The sequence below is a fragment of the Cervus elaphus genome, chromosome 1 (genome assembly GCF_910594005.1).
Source record: "Cervus elaphus chromosome 1, mCerEla1.1, whole genome shotgun sequence".
Lineage (NCBI taxonomy): Eukaryota > Metazoa > Chordata > Mammalia > Artiodactyla > Cervidae > Cervus > Cervus elaphus.
Genome location: NC_057815.1, coordinates 89,953,952 through 89,979,600, shown reverse-complemented (window position 1 = coordinate 89,979,600; position 25,649 = coordinate 89,953,952). Strand labels below are relative to the sequence as shown.

The window sequence follows — 25,649 nt, the reverse complement described above, 5'->3', positions numbered from 1 at the left end:
TGGGGTGTTCTGCTCTGGCGGCGGCGGCGGCAGCGGCGGCGGCGGCGGGACGCGGCGGCTCCCCCGGGACTCGGCCTCAGCAGCGAGGCGGCGGCGGCGGCGGCTGCGGAGGCGCAGGCAGCAGCTGAGGCGGCGGCGGGCTGAGGTGCAGCCGCTGGTGAGTGCGGCGGCCGTGGGATAACGGGCCGCGCGGGTGGGAGGGAGGGAAAGGGGCAGGAGGGAGGCGCCGCGGGGCGGGTCCGGTCCGGGCGGCCCCGCGGGGTCACCAGGGTCCCTCCGGGCGCGGCCGCTCCGGGTTCCTCGCGGTCCCCGGAGGCAGGTCCGCGGTCTCTCCCCGGGTGTCGGGGTTCTCCGCTGCCCGGGTCCCGCCGCGCTGGTCCGGCGCGTGCCCCGCGCCCAGGGAGACCCGCCCTCCTCGTGGCCTTGCCCCTCTGCCCGCGCCCTTTGCCTTCCCCCTAGGGGCTCCGAGGGCTCGGTTCCCTGCCCCGGCGGTAGCTCCGTCCTCGTTTTTCCGGCCGCCGTGCCAGACCCAGGGCTGCCTGCCCGGGACACCCCTTCCCTGCTCCTGTCGCCCCACGTGTTCTTCTCGGTCCTTATCCTTGGGGTAGGGGTGGGGTGTCCCCAGGACCCCCGCCTCTGGAGGGCCGCGCTTCTTCTCCGGAGCTTTGGGAGCCCCCCAGTTCCTCGCCCCAGATCCGCTAGGGCCTTGGCTCACCCTCCCCCCACGTCAGGTGCTCACCCAGTCACGGCCTAGTAGCTGGGCTGGATTCTCGCACCCGGGAGCGCCGAGAGTACGGCCAGGAGCTTTCTTCCTTTGCTAAAGGACCTGCTTTTGGAATGTAAGCTTCTGGTGTCTTCGGTTGCGGTTCTCCTGGCAGGATGTTGTTTTAATTCTCGAGGACGGTTGTCCAGGCTCGAAGCAGCTTCTCCTTGGTTTAGGCTCATCCCCGTAGTGGAGGGGCAGGTGGTAAGGTTTTGGTCAGAGGAGGCTGCTTTAGCAAAATGGAATCTTTTTTTTTTTTTTTTTTTTTTTTTTCTCGCCAGCAAAGTTAATGCTGTACTTTTATTATCTTCGAGTGACAAGGCTACCTAGTACTGTCAGACAGCGTGGAGTGCTTTATAATGCTTGCAGTGTGAGAGGTTACAGATACCCGATGAATCCTTTGAAAGAACTTCACCCTTAACAAAGGTCTTTTCGCTTTCTTTGATGCTCTATAGGTTGAAGAGGCTTTAGTGGCATTCTCTCACCTTTTCCACAAGTGTCGGGTTGGCTCATTTTCCACAAGTGTGCCATCTTTCCGAGGGGTATTGCCAAGTTTGAGTTTGTCCTGAAATTCTCGCTAAGGAAGGGTCATCTGTGAGAACCACCAAGGATTCTTTCCACTTTAATATTCACGAGTCCACTTGGAAAATAATCCAGTTGCCACAGCGTGCATAAACTATTGCTCCAGGTCCCTCCCCTACGGCTGTGTTGTCACCTTCTTCTAACTTTACTTTCTCCTCCTAAGTTAGCTAAGATTGAAGCATTGCTAGTAGGGAAGCGAAGCCGGAGCTTTCTGCTGTTGCTTCAACCAGGAAGTTCATGGTTTCCCCAGCCGGTTCTTTCCTCTTGACTGTCCATCACCTATTTCCATTGAGAATGGCCCTTGACCCAGAGCATAGGCCTCAACTTCTTTCCAACTATTCATTTATTTTTGCCCACGGGGTTTTCTTCTCCTCACTTGGTATCTAGACTTAAAATCCATTCGCTGGTGAGGCTAGATGAGCTGGTGAGATACAATAGCTTTTCCAACCACTTCACTTTTCAGATGAGGAAACTGAGGCTCCCACAGGTTACTTGCCCCAGATTCTGTAGCACCTGCCCCTAGGACAGTTTCAACATAGATTAAATATATATATATTTAATAAATTTTATATATATATATATATGATGAGCAGTAATGCAAATTGCTCTTCAAGATGTGGTGGAATGGAAAGGACTTGGAGTTGGAAGGCCTCAATTGTCATCCTTGCTCTGTTTCTAGCCATGCAGCCTTGACCCAGTCTCCGCTTTGAGCCTGTTCATTCTCGTCTGTAAAGTGGAGGGAATCATGACCATTTCCCATGGTGCCAGTTCAGTTCAGTGCAGTGACGTAGTACCAGAGGCAGACAGTGAAATTTTAAGCCAGAATGATTTATTCTTCTGACAGTTATATTTCTTATTACAGAAGTTACAGATTCATTATAAAAAAAAATGCAGGTATGCCCGAAAGGGAGAGCTTCACCCTTAGTTCCACCACTCAGAGGTGATTGGTGATGTTTAGTCTTTATCTCACTATCTTTTTTTATATGCGGTAGAAAAGTTCATTATTTTATCAAAATAGGCTTATCCAGTTAAAAGTTTTGTGATGTGTTTTTAGGATTTAATAATAGGTGATAGGCATTAACAACTACATATTAAATGATGCTCTGTGTCTTATAGCTCCAGCACATGAGTTAGGCCAGTGGCTATCCCAGCATGGGAGCTGAGAATTTGCTCTTTTAAACATGCTGGGCTGGAAGGAGAGGAGAGGAAGGGCAGAGACGGGACATTTATTGTATGTCTACTGTGTGATTTTTTTTTTTTCTTTTTAAAAATATTTTGGCTCTGCTGCTGAATGTAGAGTCTGAGTCTTGAATTCTGTGCCCTTTCCTGTGACTGCCACTGTAGCTTCTTTAACTTTCCTGTGAAGCCAGACATAATAAGGAACTGGGAGGTTAGAAGGTGGTGGTGATGCGCCCTGGAGGGGGAAAGAAAAGGGCTGTCACCTGGAGGCTGGGCTGAAGAAATTGGAGGAAGTAGAGGCACAGGATCCTCTCTGAGCTCAGGGATCTGGGTACTTCCAACAAATTGCTCTCTTTTCTTAAACCAGCAAATGATATAGTTTGGTTAAACTCTGTTTCCTCTGCTTTTTTTTTTTAAAACAGCTTTATTGAGATGTAATTCACATACTATACAATTTCATAGTTTTGATATATTACATTATTTAAAGAAATTGTGATAAAATATAACACAGTTTTGCCATTTTAACCATTTTTTTTAATGTGGCATAAAGCACATAACATGAAAGTTACCATCCTAATTATTTTTGAATGTACAGTTTTGTAGCATTAAGTTGTTATTGCCAAGTGGTGTTTGACTCTTTTGCAACCAGATGGACTGTAGCCCGCCAGGCTCCTCTGTCCATGAAATTTCCCAGGCTTGAAAATTGGAGTGGGTTGCTGAATACTGGAGTGGGTTGTTGCCGACTCCCTCCTCTAGGGGTTCTTTCCAACCCAGGGATCTAACCCACATCTTCTGCAGAGAGGAGGTTTGTTTACCACTGAGCCACCAGGGAAGCCCCTAACATTAAGTACATTCATGTTAATGGAAAATGGATCTCCAGAACTTTTTCATGTTCTAAATCTGAAACTATATATCCATTAAACAAATCCCATTTTCTTCCTTTTCTCCTCACCCCAGCCTTTCATGGCTGCCATTCTGCTTACTACTTCTATGAATTTGATGATTTTTCTATTTGTAAGTGGAATCACACAGTATTTGGCTATTTGTGACCGGTTTCTTTCACTTACTAGCGTATCTTTAAGGTTCATCCACGTTGTAGCACGTGGAAGGTTTTCTTTCCTTTTAAAGACTGAATAACCTGTTATGTGAATATGCCACATTTTGTCCACTTATTTGTCGATGGACATAAGATGGACATAAGTTGTTTCCAGCTTTGGGCCTTTATGATGAGTGCTGCTGTGAATATGGATGTGCAGATACATCTTTGAGATCCTTCTTTCAATTCTTTTGGATAGTACTCAGAAGTGAATTGGCTGAATCATATGGTGGTTCTGTGTTTAATTTTTTGAGGAGCCTCCATACTGTTTTCCGCAATGATTGCACTGTTTCACCATCCCACAAACAGTGCACAAGAGCTCATGTATCTCCCCATGCTCCTCAGCATTTGTTTTCTTGTTTTGGCCACACCATGGAGCATGCAGGGTCTTAGTTCTCCCCCCCAGAGACTGAACCCTGCCCCGTTTCTGAAACACGGAGTCCTCACCACCAGACTGCCGGGGTTCTTCTCTGACAGTAGTTATCCTAATGGTGTGAGGACTCACTGTGGTTTTGATTTGCATTTCTGACTAAGGATCAACATCTTTTCATATGCTTGTTGACCATTTCTATATCAACTTTGCAGAAATGCCTGTTGAAGTCCTTCACCTGTTTAAAAAAATAAAAATTTTTATTTTTTAATGGTGGTGTTGAGTTGCAGTTCTTCGTTTATTCGGAATGTTAACCCCTTGACAGATGTATATGATTTACACATACTTACTCCCATGCCTTTTCACTCCGTTGTGTCCTTTGATGGAGTCTCGTTCGTGTTTGCTTTTGTTGCCTGTGCTTTTGGCGTCTCATCCAGGAAACCAGTGCCCTGAAGCTCATGCCCTGTTTTCTTCTACGAGTTTGATACTTTTAGGTTTAGGTCATTTTAACCTTTTGTTTTTGGCTGCTCCATGCCACTTGGCTTGCAGGATCTCAGTTCCCTGAAGAGCCGTTGAACAGGGGCCACAACAGTGAAAGCCCGGAATCCTCACCACAAGGCCACTAGGGAGCTCGCCCCGTTTTAAGAGTATGGTGCAAAAAAAAAAAAAGTATGGTGCAGTGACGTTGGTTGTGCAGTCATCATCTCTGTCTATTTCCAAGGTGTTTTCTTCAACCCAAGCAGAAAATCTATAACCATTAAGTAGTAACTATCCATTGCTCCCTCCTCTTAGCCCCTGGTAACCTCTGGTCTACTGTCTGTCCCTGTGAATTTGCCTGTTCTGGATATTTCATGTAATTGGAATCATGCGATATTTATTCTTTTGTGTCTGGCTTATTTCATGTAGCACAGTTGTCAAGGTTCGTCCGTGTGTAGCAGGTATTAGGACTTTGTGTGGTTGAAGTCCTCTGCTGATTGAAGTCAGGGGTGTCTCTTTCATCTTGGTATCTTGCCCTCTTGGTGCTGTTGAAATGGTTAGAATGCTTGCTCTTCATGGGAATTGCCAATTACAGGGGGATGTCCAGATCCCTCAGATCTTTGAAAAAATTGAAACATATCAGTGTGCTTAAAAGTATGTAACAGTAACCCAGATCACAGTTATCAGCATCATTTCTAATTTCTGATTTATATGTACAGAAAAAGTATCGCATGAAGAGAAAGAAAAGGCAAGTTTCTGCTATTGCTGTGTAACTGAGTGCTTTTTGTCAGAGGAGTGGACTGGTATCCAGGTATTCCATATCGTGTGGAGGTAAAGTCTATAAACCTGGCATTTAATGGCCTACTTAGAGTTTCTAATGAATACATTAAGGGTAAGAGCCTTCGGAAAGTTATGAGCCTCCGAGTTTGTTTCTGTATATTCAGAGTATTCTCACGATAGAAGGCTTTCTTCTTAAGATGAGCTTTTCCTTATTTTTTCGGAGGTTCATAACTGATTTTGAGCTGCTTGACTGTCTACTTTTCCTCTTTGCTTTTCGAACGTAGCCTCCAACTCCCATTTTTCTTCCTCTCCAGTAACAAAAGGAGTGTGATTAATATTAATTCTTGTGACATGAGATGAACTGGAAGTTTTATTTGGTTAACTTTGTTGTCCTAAAGAGGTATTACAGGCCTCCTAGTACTTGATGCATGGGATTTTATTGTAGTGTTAGCCAGAAATTTATATATCTCTCTCTCTTTTTTTTAATGATTTGTTTAGGGTCATAGTTGTTGCGCTCAGACTGTCTGGAGAGAGCAAGAGCTGCTCTGTAATTCCGGTGTGTGGGTGTCTTGTTGTGGTGGCTTTCCCAGTGGTAGAGCGTGGTCTCTTGGGCACACAGGTTTCGATAGTTTTGGCTCTCGGGCACCAGAGCACCCAGTAATTGTGGTGCATGGGCTTGGTTGCTCTGAGGCATGTGGGATCTTCCTGGTCCCAGGGATCAAGCGGGTGTCCCATTCATTGCAAAGCGGATTCTTAACCACTTGACCACCGGGAAAGCCCCTTTTATTCCTCTTTCAAACAATGCGAACCATTTTTTTTTGTTTAGAACTGTTCCTTGATTCTTGATTATTTTTGGTAGTAATTAAAAGTAGACTGTATTGTGGAAGTTCAAGTATTACACTATATGTTTGAAATAAGAATTAACTTTATATGTAGGCCTTCTTAGCAGAAGTTACAAATTCTGCTAGTTGATTGCTATTAGTATAATCTTGTATTTACCTGCACACCTCTTCCTAGAGGTGCTATGGCCTGCTGAAATGTTCAAAGAGCAAGTAAAATACAAACAATTTTTATACTAACTTTTTAGTTGAAGTATAGTTGATTTACAATATTATATATTTCAGATGTATGACATAGTGATTCACAATTTTTAAAGGACTTACCCCATTTATAGTTACTAAATATTGACTATATTCCAGAACAAGAAATTTTTGAACAAAACCTGGAGGATTAATCTCATAATTGAGAGTTGATTCTAGGATTTTGGAGTTTTTAAAATTGGTTTGAAACCTGTGGTTTGAAAGAATGATGTGACCTGAATAGGGTGTATGAGCAGAGCCTGGCAGGGGTAGGTTTGACAACTCCAGCTCTGGGCCTTAAGTTGGTAATATCACTGTGTGACCATAACATTTCTGGGCTTTCCCCTCGTCTTTATTTATTTATTTTACAAATTAATATTTTTATTAACATGTTTCAAACAATAGCAGCTCATTTCTGAAAGAACAAATCTAGTCATATTTAATTCCCTTTTTGCTTGCTTCCGCACATCTTTAAAACGGAGGTCACCTGGAGTGGTGAGGTGAGAACTGACTGAGATAACTGAGTAGTGCCTGGTGCAGTGCTGAGACTGCTGTTTCCTTTCTTCCTCTGTGACAGTGGGCCTGCTGCTTGTTCATTGGTCAGTAATGCAGTTAGGCCAAGTAAAAGATACAGGTAGAATGGCTCGGCACGCCATGCATAGGCAGTAGCCACTGCCAGTGTTCCTTTCCCTTTCCCCTTTCAGGTGTCTTTTTTCCTTTGTTCATTGTGGCTTAGTATCCTAAGCCTAAGTTTCCTAGAGTCTAATTTGTGCATCTGAATTGTTTTGCTGGGAAGAGGGTCCTTTCCTGTAGAAACTTAGAGCTCGTTGTTCCCTGTGGAATGCTTGGGCACTGTGGTTTCCTCACTTTGTGTACTTCACATGGAGTTTGTTAATAGGGAGTCTTCTGTGTTCATAGAAAACTGAAAAATACAAATGAGTATATTACTGGATTTGCTCTAGGGACACCTGGTTCTAGATAACTAGTTTTAGGCTTGGAGAGAGGGTGGACTCTAATATTTAGAGTTGTAATGACAGAGGATGAGATGGTTGGATGGCATCACCAACTCAATGGACATGAGTTTGAGCTGGCTCCTGGGAGATGGTGAAGGACAGAAGCCTGGTGAGTTGCACACCATGGGGTCACGAGGAGTCAGACACCACTGAGCGACTGAACAAAGAGATGAAAGAGTTAATTGGTTGTAGCTATTTGTTTAGTAAACTATTGTATCAAGAGTCCTTATCTGAGCTTTGTAATTTACTGAAGACAGTTTTCTTGATGAGATCTTTGTAGTTGTAACTTGTCCCTGTCATGAAATTGGCAGTTGGACTCTCCTTAAAGGACTGGTTTCCTCACAGGGTTAATCAGCAGAACTGCTGTGTGGTTTGTTTGTGTTTTCTGGGGGCACACCTTGCAGCTTGTGGGATTTGAGTTGCAGATGCCCAACCAGGGATCGAACCTGGGCCCACCGAGGTGAAAGCACCAAGTCTTAAACACTGGATCGCCAGGGAATTCCCGTGTTCTCTGGTTATTCTTTAACCTGCTGTGCTGTGGAAGCCATGAGCATAGGTTTATTTTTAACTTCTTTGAGTTCCAGACCTGTAAAAATTTTCAAGAATGTTTTATATCCATGAACTCCACTTTAGCTTAACACATTCTTTCGGCTAAGGAAATCTTTAATTCTTCAAAAATGTTACCTCACAGGCTCAAAGGATAAATACCAAAGTTTTTTTCTGGACATTGGGACATGAGCAGTTTTTCTTTTCTTCATACTTGCCATTGTTTTTAAATTTTCATACAGAGAACATGAATTTCATAAAAGTTACATTAAAATTAGACTGTATGCTCAAGAGGTGAGAAAGTCTAGTTTGGGGAGACCGAGTATAAAATTTCTTACGTTAAATGATTTTAAAGCATTTTAATTCTTAGAACTTTGTGAAGTTCTGATGTAACCCGCAATCAGCTGACCTTTCCCCCACTGTACAAGAAATGGACTCACTTTTAGAACAGCATTTGAGTTGTAACATTTTGATTTTTGTTTTACTTCACTTAGAAAATGTGGCAGAAAATATGAAGAGGGATGGTTAGTTCTGGTTTGGAGGCGGCAGTGAGATCTAATGGATCTCAATTGATTTTAATATGCCTCTTTGGGGATGTATTCGTAGGTTAGGAGTGTGGCTTTAGAACTGTTGGCTAGCTTTTTCTGACCCTAATAGCTGTGTTCAGCTTTGAAAAAATGGAGTTAAATACTGCCTACCCCCCCACCCCCCCCACATGGAAACTCCGTTGAAATTTTGTTCCCAGATTGGGAGATGTCTTTACTTTGGGGATTATACAAAATGAAGTTTTTTGGTTCTAAAGCTGTTTGAATTTATAGTGTTAGACATTTAATTTTGCTAGGTCTTTAGTTTTTATTTACATAACATTGTTACTCTTACAGCAAAGGAATCAGTGAATTAGAAACTGTCACCACTTTCTCATTGTTCTTTTTACCTTTTCCTTTCTTGTGAGATGGAAGCAAGCTCTGGCGTGTGGGAATGTGTGATATTTTGGTGATAATGTAGGGTAACTAATAGTCTACTGTGAGTAGACTGTCTTTTATAACCCGGTAGTTTTTGGACATCTGTTAAGTTTTTACTAGTTTCTGTTTTGTACAAAGAGTTTAGGCTTTTCCCAGCTTTTGTGCTTACAGCTTTTGTGTGTGGGAAACATTGCCCTCCTGTCCCCGTCCCCTCCCCCGCTCCACTGTCCCCAGCCTGGCTGCTTCTCTCCTGCCTGAGCTGTCTGTGTGGTGCTGCTAACCGTGCTAGGCCGGCCAGGACGTCACCAGTGAGACACACCTCTGCAGTCCTGTTGGCTGCCTGAGCAGGAAGCTTAGGGGGTCCAGGGCGTGAAAGGAAGTCAGGGTGGGGGTGACAAGCACCTTGAAAATGTATAACCCACGTTCGTCAGCTAGCAGGCTATTACTGCACTTTGAAACAGACCCTGATGCTGGGAGGGGTTGGGGGCAGGAGAAGGGGTGACAGACGATGAGATGGCTGGGTGGCATCACCGACTCGACGGGCAGGAGTTTGAGTGGACTCCGGGAGTTGGTGATGGACAGGGAGGCCTGGCGTGCTGCAGTCCATGGGGTCGCAGAGAGTCGGACACGACTGAGCGACTGAACTGAATTGAACTGAGTCCTTTTAAACCTTACAGCAGGCTTTCAACTAGCGTATTTCACAGAAGATATTTATGTGGTAGAAGACTGTTTATTCCTTAGGTTCATAGTTCTTAGATGTGTGGCCAGAGCGAACAGAGCAGGCGTTGCATTTTGTGCTCTTTGGCCCTTCCCTGAACCTGGTTCTATTTCCGTTTGTCATGCAGTGCACAGCTGATCTTTGTCATGAAGCTGCTCCTGTCCGTTCATTCTGTAGTGTATCATAGGGTATTAGTTAGTATTAATATATTTTTTCAGTGAGATTTTAAGGGGTTTATTTTGAGGATGCAGACTGCCTTATTGCCTATTTAGTGTAGTACACATCTTCTGAGGAGTCAGGCACGCAGACCCCACCCTAATTGTACTCTGTGACCTAGCCCTTCTTTTAACAGTTTGCTGGACCAGGGGCAGGCACTTAACCTAAGCTGAGCAAATCAGTTTCTCCTAGGAATTCGAGACTGGAACTGAGATTCATGCCTTCAGGGAACAAACAGGTTCACCTGAATTCAGAGAACTTGAAACAGATAGGCAGATGCCAGGTCCTGCCAAATTCAGGCTTTTGTATGTGGGAGCATCGAGGCCAGTACGGGGTGGGGCAGGGGGGATTGAGTAGATTTACCCAGAAAGAAACACTGATGAGAAATACAGCGCCGGGGGAGAGACAAGACTGGAGACGCGTTGGGAGTAGAAGCCTGGGTGTGTGAAGGCCGTCCAGCTGTGGCCTCGCTGAGCTCCGGGCCTGTGGGTCCTGTCTTTGCAGTCAGCGCCTCTTTTGCTTAAGCTAGTTTGGAGGAAATTCTCCTTAATTCCAGCCAAAAGAGCTGTGACTGATATGCTTACCGCAGAGCTCTGCCTAACATTTCTTAAATTTGAATTTTAGGATAGTCAAGCGTAGGATTATGGCTCTTTGGAATATTGCCCTTTCCCCTCCAACCCCTGCCTGCGCCCCCTCCTCACCCCACCAGGCTGCCTGGGGTTCTGGCTTCTCCACCTGTGTGGTGTAGACATGCATCTTTGTTGTCCCTTCTGGTGCAGAGCTTCTCTCTGCTGCTTTTCCAGCTCAAGACTGAGGGCTTGGGTTTTTTTAAAAAACAAGTTTCTAATGATTATTTGTTTACAACTTGTTCTTCTTAGGCATGTAAGACTGATAATAAAGTAATACTGCTATTTAAGATAGAAAATTTAAAGTGAGCCATCATTTTTAAAGAGTTTTTGTGAGGCATATGAATTAGACCCTCTCTTCATTTTCTAGTTAAATAACACATTTGCTTGTTTCCTGATTGTTTTCTCGTTAAGAAAGTTGATGGACTTGAGTGGAATACAATAATGTGGGTTGGACGGCAGTTGAGACTCTAAACAAAGGGTAATGGTGAGTGGCTGTGTGCCCAGTTGATGGAGTCTGTCTGGTCTCAGCTCAGCTAGGAACTTCATGAATGGTCTGCAATGGGAGCATCACAGTGGTGTTTTTCTCTTTGAGAAATACTAATGAGGGGGAGAGGGAAGCTCTGAGAAAGACAGTTTAATGCTTCTAATTTGATTTCTTTTTCTTCCTGTGATCATTTGGTTTCTGTTAAGTTGAAAGACTTTACACCAGAGAAGTGTAACATTCCTCTATACTATTAAAATGAGAGTTAAAAAGAAATGTGGATTTGTATACAGCCAGGAAGGTATATAGATGTGCAGGGTAGGAAAAGCTGAAAGTCATTATTTTACATTGAAGCCCAAATTGTTGAGAATACAACCTAAATAATGCTATGCCTTCGTATTGTGCTTTAGCGTGTGTATGGTATTGAACCAAGTGCTGTTCCTAGAAGACAGTTTGACATTTTTACAGTACAGAGTGCTTACTGGTATAAGGCCCTTGCACAAAGTAGGTAATCGATAGATATTTATTGAAATACTGTATATCAAATGACAATTTTATGTTTGAGACAGTTCAGTGCTAAAGATTAGAAATAGGAAGAAAACTTTTAAGACTGAAATTCTGCGACTCCATTTTTTTAAATCATTGTCTTTTGAAAATTATCAGTACCTTAAAGCTCCAGAGAGTTTTCTGGGGGGAAAAACATAAGCCACTTTCCATTGAAAGAACATTAAGTTGGCTGAGATTTGTACTATAAAAGCCTTTGTGTATCTTAAAACCTCACACCGTATACTGCCTGGGCAGAGTCAGAAGGCTCCTTGACAACCCAGATTCTGGCTCTGTTTTCTGTAGCTCCAGAAAGTAAGAAAAGGAGAATCTGATCCTGTTGGCAGTCTATGCTCTCTTGCTTTTCTGGGCCAAGACATGCATTTAAAAATAAAATCAAGGAAATTGTAAACCAGTAGTAAAAACAAATAAAACAGCCAAGAGTTTGCCTCTTCTCAAGTCCTCCGCCCCGAGTCTCTCTCTGTCTCTGGACATCTAATAGTAAGCTGATGTGACGAGACTGCGCTTTGGGCTTGTCCTTTCTTCCTCCAAGTTTAAGGGACACGGTCACGGAAAGACACCGTGTTTACTGTATCGTTACTGTTTGTATCCTGTGCCATGTTTCTTTAATAGCCTCTGGATGCAAGTCTTTTTTTTTTTTTTTTTTTTGCTTGCAAACTTCTTTACTGAAATAATTTGGGTTATAGATTGTGGAGATAGGATTGGGAAACTGCTTAAAAATAACCCTTTTGGACCTGCTACAGGAAAGCTTAGGTGAGTAAAAAAATCAAAACCAGATGCAGTGTTTCTATGGAATATCTTGATGCCAGTTGTTTACTTTTTTGACAGTGTAGCTTGTCTCCTTAGGTGTTTTTTTTTCTTTCCCTCTTTAGACTTGTGAGTTTGTGATTTGTTTTTTAGGTTATGAATTCTGTTTCAGCACATTTTATCTTAGTGATGTTTATATTTAGGTTTTTCAATAATTATTAGTGTGAGATCAGGGAAAGATTTTTATGAGCACAGGGACATGTCTTAAGCTTTGTTCCAAGTATTTTGTAGCTCACAAGATAATTGTGGATCAGGCCTAGCATGGTTGAAGTTTTAGATTATTACTGTGAAATCAAGTGCTATTTTTATTAATGTTAATTTGTCAGGTGTAACTTTGCTTTGGGCTAAATAAGACATAGAGAAATGTTTTATTCTGAATCTGACTGCTCCACTTCTCTGAGCAAACCAGATCCAGAGATTAGCCTTGTAAATGATCTTCTTCCTTAAGGTATCTTCTAACAGAATGAGTCTCAGGGGAACCTGAGCCCCGGCACACATTTAGCTGGGAGTGACAGTTCATCTCCCTTTGTCCATATACAGCAGTTTTGGAGGCAGACCTGCAATTTAAACTGTGTTCTGGTCTGATCAGTGTGATTTATTTTATAATAAGTTTTATTTTTATAATTATTTTGTGATGTATTTCTGACATAATCGTGTAGGGGAGCTGAAATTTCTTGAGGAGAATCTTGATTTGGAAAACTTTGAAGTCTTGATGGGGAAATACTAAATACAGTTCACGTGGTCTGGTGATCTGGAAAGAAATGACAGCATACGTAGGTCATTGAGACTTCAGTGGGCTTGTGTTTATTTGCTTGTATGAATAGAGAGATTAAAAGTTGAACATACTTAACTCTTGTAAGAGTGTCATTAAAACAGTATTTTGTCAGAATTGTATACTACATGGGAAATGATCACGGAGACACGCCAGTGTTTATTTTACCGTTATTGTTTTTATCGTGTCATTTTTAATAGCCTCTGGATACATTTCCAAGTCTCTTTTTTAAAAATGTGTGTTCATTTTTGGCTGTGCCCCGTCTTCGTTGCAGTGCGTGGCCTCTCACTTTGGTGGCGTCTCTTGCCGTGGAGCCGGGGCTCTAGACTCCGGGCTCCTGGGCTTCAGGAGGTGCGGCTCCCAGGCTCTGGAGCACATGCTTAGTGGTTGTGGCGCATGGACTTAGGTGCCCCGTGGCCTGTGGGGTCTTCCCAGGGCAGGGATTGAACCTGTGTCTCCTGCACTGACAGGCTGATTCTTTCCCACTGAGCCATCAGGGGAGGACCCCCCCCACACACCTTTCTTTTTAAAGCTTGGAGACTACCGAATTACTCTGGATTACAGATTGCGATGATGGGACTGTCAAACTACCCAAAGATAACCCTTTTAGACCTGCTATCTTTCCTAAAGGCGGCTTGCCGAAGAAAAATTAGATCAGGCTTTCTGAATTGCTAGATCCAGACCATCAAAAAATGCTCTGACCAAAAGGGGAAAAAGCCTGCAGGATCCACCCCCAGGAATCCTAGTGGGTCCCCATGGTAACAACCTCCTGGCTTACAACTTGTCACTGTAACTGTCACTGGAGTTCAAAGAAAAACCAGTATATCAAGGACTGTGTGGCATTAACTACTCCTTGGTAAAATGCTGTTGCACATGTGCAACAAGCCAGAAATAGAAAGTTAAAGGTTTTAATTTCTGTGTTCCATTAATTAGATGCTTTAAAAAGCTGCCTAATTATGGTAAGGTGCAGTAGTGGGAAGGTGGTGGGTGGCCGAGGCAGCCATAGGAGGAAGCCGTAGGCTCAGAATGTTAGGATCTTCATTTTCTTCTCTCAGCCTTTCATTTTGCAAAGAGGAAAGTGAAATGCCTTATTTAAGTTCACATAGAAGTGGAAGCAGGATTCCAACCCATGGCTTCTAGTTTTCCAGCGCTGTTCCGCTGTCTCTGCCTACACATCACATTTGCTTTGCTTCTACTTATCAAAAACCAAGTCTCAGTTTCTGAGGTTAGGAAAAGACCTTAGAGGTCATGCAGGGAAATTTTCTACCCAGTGGAGGAATCCCTTCTACAGCATCCTGAGCAGGTGGCCTCTGCCTCTTCCCTCAGCTGGGGTTTACCTGTCTAGTTAGCGAAAACCCCACTGCCTGAATTCAAAGAGAAGATAGTTTTACATGGCTTTCTCATTTTAAAGCTGTAAGCTTTGTTTTTCTCCCTTACAAAATAGCAATTGGAAATCAGACCTGAATGTTTTTCATTAGCCTGTTTATCTCCACTTAAGTCATCCTTGTCAGTCATGACAAGATGGAATAATTTGTTGAAGAATTATGTCGTGCCTAAATCGTAGAACTTGGAAAAGATAATGCCATATTTGGAACAAGCTAGTCCTTTAACAGCTGGGAGGGAAGAGATGATAAATGCTATATTCAGCTTAAAGTATTTTATCATGTGCTTATTAATAAGATGAAATGATGGTGAGCTGAAGAGTTCTGCTGTTCTCAGAAGGCCTCAAAGTATTTTAAAAGCAAAATCAAAAGCTAAATAGGCAAGGTGTTTTGTGGGGTTTTTTTTTTGTGGTACATTTGTGACCATTACTCTCATTGTTTAGAGTAGATGGATTTACACAGAAGTGAGTTTTGGATTCAAAACCAACATTATTTTGGTAATTATTAATTGCATGTACCAAAAAAGGATTTTTTTAGGTCTCTTTCTGGATATCATTGTTGCTCAATATGCCAGTTATTTAATGTCCCTTCAGTAAGTGCTTCAGCTTTTATTTCACTTTTCTTCTTTCCTAACTGCTGGAAGGGTAGTAACAGGTAAACATTTAAGGTTATTCACCTGAGGTTTGGTTTTTTTAAAATACCTTTTAAGCAAAGCATAAATGCATGTTTTCTAATAAAGTATACAAAAATGATTTCAGTTTCTTATAACCACGGATATTTTTTCCTCGAAGAATTTAGCATGTCTAAAAATGGAGAATTTGGCTCCAATGTTAATTTTTCTTTTTGTCTTACCAGAAAATTAAAGTGAAAATGCCGTTGGCAGTCTTTTGCTGTCTTGACTTCAACACAGTAGAGAATGCTATAATGAAAATGTGCCTGAGTTTTTAATATTCTGGAATTTCATGACCACCAGCACCTCTTGGTTATGCAGCCAAGATAATTAAGGTAATCAAATATTTTAGTCATTAGCAGGTGCGGCCTGGCTCTGAGAGAAACATCTAGTCCCAGCTTCAACCCAGTGCTCTGTTCCCTCATTTACTCCAAAACATTATTTTTATTGGTTGTTTTGGTTCTTAATTTGACCTGTGAGTTTTTGCATAAAAGTTCATACAGTTTTTCGTGATAAGAGAGTATGCTGAATTACAGTGTAATGATAGAAAGTAGCTGTTAGACTGCATGTTTTGGGTGGGAGGTGGGGAATGGGAGAGAGGGAGGAGAGGAAGAGAAGGAGTGAGACAGAGGGAGGGGGAGAGATGGTTGCATCTGTACCGTGTTGTAGATAAGGAAACTTCAGTTGGAGCCTCAGTGAGGAGAGTAACTTACTGGGGGCATCCGGCTATCAGGTGGTGGTCAGGGCAGGACTTCGAGTCCACATTCCAAATTCCGTGCCATCTTCCTTTGCTTTTCTTGCTTTTAGAGGCTCAGACTCATAAAAATGATGAGATAATTTATTTTTATAACCACTCCTTTTCATGTGGTAGTAAATTTTTAATTGTTAATCAGTCATGTAAGTTCAGTGTCTCATTTTAGAAGTTCTTACCTTGAGTTAAGGGGGAAGATGGGCATATCTGTGAACTGCTCTGATGAGATATTGTTTGTGTACCTTACCTAAACTGTTTTCACCTGTTTTCTTGTTAAAAAGTAGGAGTGATTTAACCCTAACAGAAGTGGGATGGAAGTAATGGTTTTAAGGTAGGTAGCATTCATAGCAGCTTCAGGTCTTTGCAAAGAAATGTATGGCATTCCCATGGGCAAATAAATGGGGGTATCCCTCCCACGGGTCATTTACTAGATGAGAAAACTAGATGTTGCATCTTTATTTGGTTCCTTAGTGAGAAGTGGTGTGACAGAGAAGCCTGCTCTGTTCCTTTCCCCTCCTCCTCAGGGTCTGGTTCTTATCTCTACTCCCAGGCCCGCAGCCTTCCTTTTGGCTCTGACATTACTTCACTCCAAACAGCCATATTCCACGAGCTCCTCGAAGAGAGGAAGAGATGACCAGTCTCTCCTGGCCACTTGGGCCAAGTGGTCTGCCCTGTGACCATGTCCTCTTCTGACTGGGCCCACATTAAAGCCTGTCCCAAATGCTATCTGGATGTGTGTCCTTGCTAGCAGTCTTGTTTTTTAAGCCTCCATTTACAGGTTGATTCGCAGTGGGGAGAGCCATGCTCGGAAACTTTGTGATAGCCTGGTTTTTCTTGTCTTTCATCTCTTTGCTTCTATTTATGTTCTCTGTACCTCTTTCTTGAGCTTGCACCTTCTGCATAGTTGACTCTATTATATCATCTTTGAGGCTGCAAAATAAAAGTTGGAAGATTTTAAAGTTAAAGTTCCCAGAATAATGTTGTCGCCCACATTGCACATATGTCACATTTTGAGTTTACTAGTTAAGCCTCTAAATATGTGCTTTATATACAGTATGTGCAGTGTGATGACTTAGGTTGCCATGAGAACCTAAAAATTTTAGGTTTAAATGGTTCAGTAACAGACACATTTTTTTCTTTTATTGTCTTAGAGGCAGGCTAGCTTTCTCTTTGATCTAATAGACTTTTTACAAATGAGATGTTAGTCAGGGCCTGTTCCCTTCTTGCTGATGGGATGGGCAGCTTCTTTGTCTGTCTGTCTGTCGTCAGTCTCCTTTATTCCAGTCTGCCATGCTCCGGTTTTTTGCCCTGTCTGTCTCCTATTACTTTGCTACAGGATAGAATTAGAAGTAGGAAACTGGAAGCCTGGCCTTCTTAGAAAAAGCAGTATAGCTGGTGAGGGAGGAGCTGTCTAGTGGGACAGCCCTGAGCACATCCACAGGATTCCACTCCCTTGCAGGCTGCTGGGGTAAGCTGTGGTGGGGAAGTTTGCTTAGGCCTGAGCCAATTGTTGTACTAGACTTCTTTTTTTAGTAATTGAGGTATGGTTGATTTACAGTAGCTTGAGAATTTTTTAAAAAGAATTATGATGTTAGTCTGTCATGTAAAACAATTCAGATTGCTCTTGAATTGGAATATATTATTTTGAATAATTTCTTGGCCAGGGTGACTTGTTTATTCTTGACTGGGCTTAGTCATGAAGATTCCCTCCTTTTTGGACTAGGAAGTAGAAGAGGAGATGACGGGATGTTAGATGTAACAAACTTTGTATTGTTTGGTCTTTGATTCTTAAACCTGTTTTGCATCATAGACCCCCCTTTGATAATCTGGTAAAAAGCTATGGAGCTATTTCCCTACAAATACAATTTAAGTACATAAATTTATTTTGCATATATATGTAAAATTTTGCACATAATATAGTGGAGTTTATGGAATCCATGAAATACTGTGAATTCTGTAGGTCTGTGGACCCTAAACATGGACTCCTGATCTGGTCCAATGCCATTTTTCTCCTGAGGATGTGGGTATCAGGAAAGAAATGACTTGCCAGAGGCCAAACTATAGGTGTGTATAGACATTTTGATTTTGTGGTTATACTTTAATCACCCTTGGTATATATAGTTGTGATGTTTTGCATTGTGTTTATTTTTACATAAGTAATCTTAATGGATAATTAAAGTTGTGGTGTCATCCAGAAAGTAGCATATTAGTCCACAGTACGCTGCATTTTGGGAAATCAGAGTTGCTGTAACAGGCCTGGTCAGAATAAATTACACGTATACGCCACCAACAGAGCTAAGAGATTTTTAATAAAACATTGAACACTGGCACGTCGGTGTTTTGTGGGAAGTGCTTGGAACGCCTCTCCTGCTGGAGCCCCGTCACTCGGGGTGGACAAGGCTCTGCCTTGCACTAGGACATCTAGGAGGTGGGGTTGAGAGATCGGTTTATCTGTGATTGGGCCTCTTGCTCATCAGTACTGAGTTATGTACAAAAGGCACAGAGAAGGTTTCACATGGTTAGTTTGCCTATGAAATATAGTAAAGTAAATAATTTTGGTGGACCAATTAATTTTAAGGATGTGAAGGGTTTTCCTTTTTGAGTTTTAGGGAAAGCGTTTTGCTGGGGTGCCACCCAGTGTGTTTGAGTGTTCATGTCCCGTAAGCTGGGGGATTGTGCACACGCGTAAAGCAGACACTTCAGTGATAGAGAGGAACTAGGCAGTGCGCTCCTGTCCACAGCTCCCCTTCATGACTGGGTGACTTAGCAAGTGTTTTGTCATCAAAGATATTCAAATGCACACTAAGTATTGGTTGATTGATTGAGAGCTAAAGTACAGACTCTTTTGAGGCCATCAGCAATGCATTTCTTTCATTTTCTGGGCCCCCCTCCCCACCTGCCCTCTTTTTTTTAAAAAAAAAAAACCATGCATTTCTTATCTGTGGAGAGTTCACTCTGGCCACAAATGAAGCTTTTGATATATACTTTACATTGAGATGAATGTGAATGAATTGTTTGAGCAGAGTAATTTTTAGAACACAAACATTTGACGTCTGATTATATAAGCCAGCATCCTGGGAAATACATCTTAAAAGTTATACATTGTAAAAGTTATATCAGGATTTATTTTAACTTGTAAATCAGAAGAGAACAAGAGACCCAAAATGTAGTCTGAGAGTTGGAATGAGACTTTCAATGTGAAAACACCAGCGGAGGGTCCTTCACACAGATGCAGAATAACCTTTTTTGCATGTTAAATTCCAGAATTTAAATGATAAATTAAACCTTGTGGTGGCTGCTGCTGATCTGGTAAAACTCTGACCTACTAAAGTGTTCACAGCGTCTTTTCTGTCTCCTGTGGCAGAGGGACTCTTGGTGTGAGTGACTGAGATGATTGGGAATTCCTCGGCTGAGATGGATCTCAGTGCTTTCTTCAAGAAGCAGCCTATGTGTTTCTGTTCTTTGTCTGGAGCGTGTGAACACAGTGCATGTGTGTGAGATAGCTGGGCTCTGAGCGGTGGCCCCCTTTCCGCAGCCATGTATGGGAAAGCTGCTGCGGCCCTGCTCCTCCCTCCCGAGCGCGGCGCGGGGTCTGTTCCGAGGCTGCGGCTCCACTTCTCCGCCTTCTATGTTAGTACGGCCCTTCTCGGCCTGGGCCTGCTCAGGGCCCGGCCGCGGCCTGCAGCTTGCACTCTTTCCTGCGTGCGTCTGTCTGTGCACACTTCTGTAGAGGACTGAGGTTTCAGGTTAAAGAGGTGACCTGTTTGCCGTGTTTTGTCAGTTATGAATGGTGAAGAATATTTCAGAAACTTGGGGGTGGACTGAGGAGGAAAGATTTGTATTCTTTAACAAAATATATTAGGGAGAGGATGCCAGACCGATAAACATAGTTTCAGAAATGACTTTGTTCTCTTAGAAACTTTTCTCATTAAAGTAGTAGTGTTTTTTCCCTTTTGTTTTTCACTAGTCACAAAGCCCAGTTCTTTGGGGGTGAAAGTGAATTCCTTTCCTGGCATGTGAATTTCCTGATGTGTAAGAATTGAGTGAAAAAGGCTGAGACATCTACCTCCTTACGGAGTGATCTCATACACATCTTTTTGTAAGAGGGGCTCCCCTGTGTCTCAGACTGTAAAGAATCTGCCTGCAATGCAGGAGGCCCAGGTTTGATCCCTGGGTCCAGAAGACCCCCTGGAGAAGGGAATGGCAACCCACTCCAGTATTCTTGCCTGAAGAATCCCATGGTCAGAGGAGCCTGGCGGGCTACAGTCCATGGGGTCGCAAGGAGTCGGACACGACTGAGCAACTAACACTTTCACTTTTATAAGTAGGGGCTAAGCCTCTTCCTTTGACCTTTTGCTGGAAAAGGAACTGGGAAATGCCCGATTTCCCTGGGCTTTGCAGTGACGGTGCTGTTTGCACCATTTCAGAGGGCTTTGTCTAGTTTGGCCTTACAGAAGGCTCGAGAATTTTTTTGGTGTCATGTCTATTTAAGGACATGACATGTAGACAAGAGTTCGGGTTATTCCAAAGAGTATTAGGTTTGTTATATGTTTAAAGAGTACTCTCTTGACTTGTTGTAAGGTATTCTAATTAGACAAATAAATACCTCATTCTTGATCAACTCAAGTCTAAATTCAAGTTGGTTTCTTTGTTTTACACTTGCCTTTTACTCCCCTCCCCCAACCCCCCATGAGTCATAAGCACGCCAAGTTGGGAATAGAACTGTCAGCTGAGTAGGGATGAGACACTTCTCTGCACATATTTGTAACTGGCTGGTGAGGAAGGTAAAGGACTTTAAATGCTGGAGAAATGCATTCACTGAGGCAGCTTCTTCTGTGGCTGTGTAGTATGGTCGCAGGGTTCCGTGTGACTATTTACTGATGCCGTCTGCCTTTCAATCACTTAGGAGTCTGTGGTCCTGTGACCTGTCCCGTGACTTGTCCGTTGTTGGCTTCAGGGGTATGTATGTGTGTGTAGGGCCTAGGAGCTGGTACTAAGTCTCTCATGGGTCCCATTACTTAATGACTTTCTAAAATTCTGTTGAGTGCGTCATTAAGTCGACTTCACCTTCTCCTTGGCAGCGCTTAGCCCCTGTCTCGGTTTGCCTTTCTGCTGATGTTTTCTCATTTATACCGTGAGTCACTGTACACTGTCTTTAGGGGCTGTCACTGGAGATGAAAATCAGTGGCAGCTCTCAGATTGTAGAGCTCAATCTCAGTAAAGGACACCGTGATTTAGCACATCTCTTATTTCAGCTTTTCCTTTGTTCTTGATCTTTTAAAAACTTTTATAATTTCCCTGGTCTCGTTTTATTAGTTGGTATTTTTTCATTGTATGCTTCCATAAACCCTTTTTGGTATGATGAGGGTAATAAATAAATGTTTATAAATAAATAAGTGCTCTTAGAACAAGTGGTTCAGTCTTCTGTAATGAAGGTTACACTTACACTGGACTCTTAACAGACGCAGTTGAAGATTTGTCTGCCAGTCATTGCCTTCATATCTATACCCCTCCCTCTCCTCCTAATAGGAGGTATTTCTGTATAATCTTAGGTACTCCATTTTGCTGGGATTGACATCTGCACACTGCTATATTTAAAGTAGATAACCAGCAGGGATCTACTGTATAGCACAGGGAACTCCGTTCAATATTCTGTAATAACCTAAATCGAAAAAGAATTGGAAAAATAATAGAAAAAAATCTTAGGTACTCAATTTTGAAGAGAAATAATCCTGTCCTACCGTAGGCACCAACCTCAGTGCCTGGGATAATCATGATAGCAGAAGTTTATTGAGTACTGTGTGTGTGCCAGGCAAGGTTCTAAATGCTTTATATACATGGATTTTTTAAATTCAAACAAACACCTTCTAAAGTAGATACAGTTGCTGTGACCATTTGCCAGATGAGGTAACAGGTATAAAAATGTTAAGCAATTTACCCAAAGCTAAATGTGGCTAGTAAGGTCAAAACTGGGACTAAAAAGCAGCGGTGTGACACCAGAGTATGAGGGTAGGGTGTATTACTGGCTTGTACTCAATATTTGACTGTTAATTTTATTAGCATTCTGAATTTTATTTGGAGATTTTTGAATCATGAGTCATCTAACCCAGTTTCATTTTAGAATTTCCTTCTAAAAATGACTACAATATATGACTTTGGTTTTGCAGGTCACTGTCAACTAATTCATTTATTGATGATAAAAACTGGAAGGCAAGTAAAGTAGTGAGCCTGCAAAGCATACCCCAAATTACTAATTTATCTCTGCTAGTGCCAGATTGTGTGTTGAAGGTACTGAAAGCAGAGTTAATTTTAGCTTCTTTAAGTCTGGGCCCCTACACTACCCATCTTTAAGAGATGCCTTCATAGGGGAGCATGGGGAGTGAAGCCTGGCAAATTTTGCCTGTTTCATTAGCTTGTAATCTGTGTGAGGGTAACAGGATAATAAATATATTCAAAAGAAATGATGATGGTAGAATTATTAGTAGGCAGAGTAATTTCAGCAGAGGGTAGCAAAAATGTTATTCTAATCTTAGACAATGTGATTAACTAGCACAAAAGTTTGATTTAGACAGAAAAGGAAGAATCAGCTCTCGTGCGGTGTTTGTTCTCTTGAAATGATGACAGATGTTCCCTGACCATATATGCTTTTCCCTTGTATATATGTGGCCCGGTGTTTGTTCTTTGTGTGAAGCTTGTCTTCTGAACAAGGACAAGGATTGGGCCTTTTTTGTACCCCCTCTGCTTTGAGAGTTAGATGTTCTCTATGTGCGTTTTTTTTTTTTTTTTGATGGATAGCTCTCCCATTTTATAAGGAGCTTGTTTTTGTAAAAATGAAATCAAAGCACTGACAAGTTTAATTTTGTGGAACAGTGGGATTTTTTTAGAAGTGATTTGAAGGAGGTGACAGAGATCATATAAATGGGTGTTTAAATGTGAGAAGCACTTTTAGGAGCACAGTTTGAGAGTGATGAAAGCATGATAATTGTTAGGAGCGCAGTTCGAGAGTGATGAAAGCATGAAAATTGAAGTCACTTTTTAAAAAAGTGACAGTATTAAAGAGAGATTTAGAATTTGCCCTAGGGCTGCACATCCTTTGGGATGAATCAAGCCATGCTGAACACATGCCCTGATTGGCTAAAGCAAAAGTATAATTTTTGTGTCTCAGGGAGCATCTGCACGGAATGAAGTGGTTTCTGGTTTTGTAGAATTATGACCTTAACAGAAAGAGGTTGAGTCGAGTTTCCTGCTTTCCGACAGAAGAGGACACACCTCCTGAGACAGGACCATATGGAAGCATCCTGCTTGAGTGCCCGTGGGTTGAGGTTGAGGTTGGGGCAGATGGTGCAGGCAGGGTTCCTGGCTGCTTGGTCAGGGATTTTGGAGATGACAGAAGTTAGATGCTAGGTGCTGTGGAAGGACTGTTGTATGTGATGGATATTGGGCATGTTGGCCTAAGAGTTGAAGTGAGCTCAGTGAGAGACTATTGATGTATTTGGTAGCGTAGGGGTAAGATAAGGGAAGAGATAGGAAGATGCTGACTTCAGTGATACCTCAAATTTGATCTTAACCTCCTGAGATTAGAAAGAGGGAGACAAGATACCGTGTGAGAAGCAGGATTCCAGATCCCTGGCCTCGCTTGTTCTCTGGAGACTTCAGGTAAGGTACGGCAGGACTGTTCAGTTCAGTCGCTCAGTCGTGTCCGACTCTCTGTAATCCCATGGGCTGTAGAACGCCAGGCTTCCCTGGCCATCACCAACTTCTGGAGCTTGCTCAAACTCATGTCCATCGAGTTGGTGATGCCATCCAACCATCTCATCCTCTGTCGTCCCCTTCTCCTCCTGCAGGACTGTAGGATTTTTCTTTTTAAGCTTGAAGCTGTTTTGATTCCTTTTGGAGATACTCGGCCAAAAGCTGTATTTATAGAACTTGTTTTGACATGTTATCTCACCCTGTCCCTAGCTGGTGATTCCTTACTGGAATCCAGCTAATGTTGCACTCTGCCTGGCAGGAAGGATTGATTGAAGAAATGTACACACACACACATATATATATATATATATATATATATATATATACAGCTGAGTGATTGAAAATAGCTCCAGACTTTGTAAATAGGCCGGCTATAAGGTTTGCAGTCAGTTAAGCTGCTGGAATAATTTCACATGGTGTAATTCCTCAGCTCACACATGGTAGGTATACTGCTGGTTCACCTGGACATTGGCTGTTTCCACACATGTTTCTGGAAAGCAGGAAAAAAAATAGAAAAACAAGTGCTTGGTTTGTAACAGATTGAGTAAGGATTTTTCTTTACTTTGGTCCTCATAACTTCCAGGAGTTTCTTTAAAAAAAATTTTTTTTTTTCTATAAAATAGATAAAACATATCCATATGTAAGCAATTCAGTCAGTATTCCACTTCTGCAACCTTTTTAGCAGTTTTTCTTTATTCTTCCAGAGATACTCTATTCTATAATTTTATAAATATTCTATTTGTTTATTTATTTATTTTTGGTCAAACTGCGCTGCTTGTGGGATCTTAGTTCCAGGGACTGAACCGGGGCCCTGGCAGTGAAAGTGCCCCTGGACTCAGAGGAGTTCCCAGTCCTTTCCTGTATATATACACCCTCCTGATCAGTACTTAGTAGTACGTTGGAACTGCTTTTTTCTGTTTAATAGCTACAGCGGTATTGTGTCCCTATACTATAGTTTATTTAACCAGGATCCAACTGATAGGCATATGTTTTTCCTGTTTTTGCTGTTATAAACAATGTCCTTATGAATGCCCTTCTGTGTATGTCAAGTATAAGTTTATTTGGAGGGTGTATTTCTAGAACTGGAGTTGCTGGATTCAAATTGCATATATAGTTGTCAATATTGACACACATACTTAAGATCATTTTTTATATTTTGCAAGTGATGTCTGTTGAAGACTAGAAAGATTTTTTTTTTAAATTTTATTAAAGTATATTTGATTACAGTGTTGTGCTGATTTCTGCTGTACAGCAAAGTGATATATTTATATTCTTTTTCATCTTTTTTTCAATTATGGTTTATCACAGGATATTGATTATAGTTCCCTGTGCTATATACAGTAGGACCTTGTTGTTTATCAGAGTAGAAAGATCTTAATGCAGTGGCAGTCAAACCGCTAGCCCAGACAATTACTAGAATGAAGAACATATGACTTGAAAGGGAAGATTTTTTACAGAGACTGTCCTGAGATAAGCTGGACTATCAAAACCAGCAACCATTATTGCTGGAAAAGAGCCATGTTGCCTAGAGTAGGCAGGAGTAGCCCCTCCTTTTTAAAAATTTTTAGGGAACGTGGTGATAGTAGCTGAATCTGTAAGCCAGATATAGTTCTTTTACTCTCAAAATGTTAGTTTCACCTATTTATGATCTCTGCCTTAGAAAAACATTTGTGGTCCATATTTCATTCAGTCCTTTTCTCTTTCACCTACTCAGGTGGATGTCATGAGACCAGTCACAAGAATCAGCCAATAAATTCCAAGTAGTTGTTAAACCTAAAGTTTAATAATCACCTCAGAAAATGAAAGGAAACTAATATTTTGAGTGTGCCCCCTCCCCCCGCAAAAAGGCACATTTTACAAACGGGTGTGTTTTACCAAATAAAGCCCTGTGACTCCAGAAAGTATGTCTCACTGGCTGGCTGTGGAACCTGGGTCACTCAATCTGGTATCTGCACTTTAGTTCCCTCATCTGGAAAATGGGAATAAAAATGCTGAAGAATCTCTTTTGAGCACTCAGAAGAATAATTATAAAGTCATTTCCAGAAGGTTGTGTATTACAGAAA

General features: G+C 42.1%; 1 protein-coding gene across 14 annotated transcripts in view; it reads left to right on the top strand.

Moving 5' to 3' along the window:
* CELF1 (CUGBP Elav-like family member 1) overlaps nt 1–25,649 on the top strand; it is a 65,072-nt gene continuing 39,423 nt past the window's right edge. For 3 of the 14 annotated variants that reach the window (XM_043911900.1, XM_043911892.1, XM_043911908.1), the window contains exon 1: nt 1–157. The gene's annotated coding sequence lies outside the window, so the exon portion shown is untranslated. Of the gene's footprint in view, nt 158–15,273; nt 15,422–25,649 lie in introns of those variants that run through there. The other 11 variants (XM_043911866.1, XM_043911837.1, XM_043911786.1 and 8 more) reach the window with 7 other exon arrangements.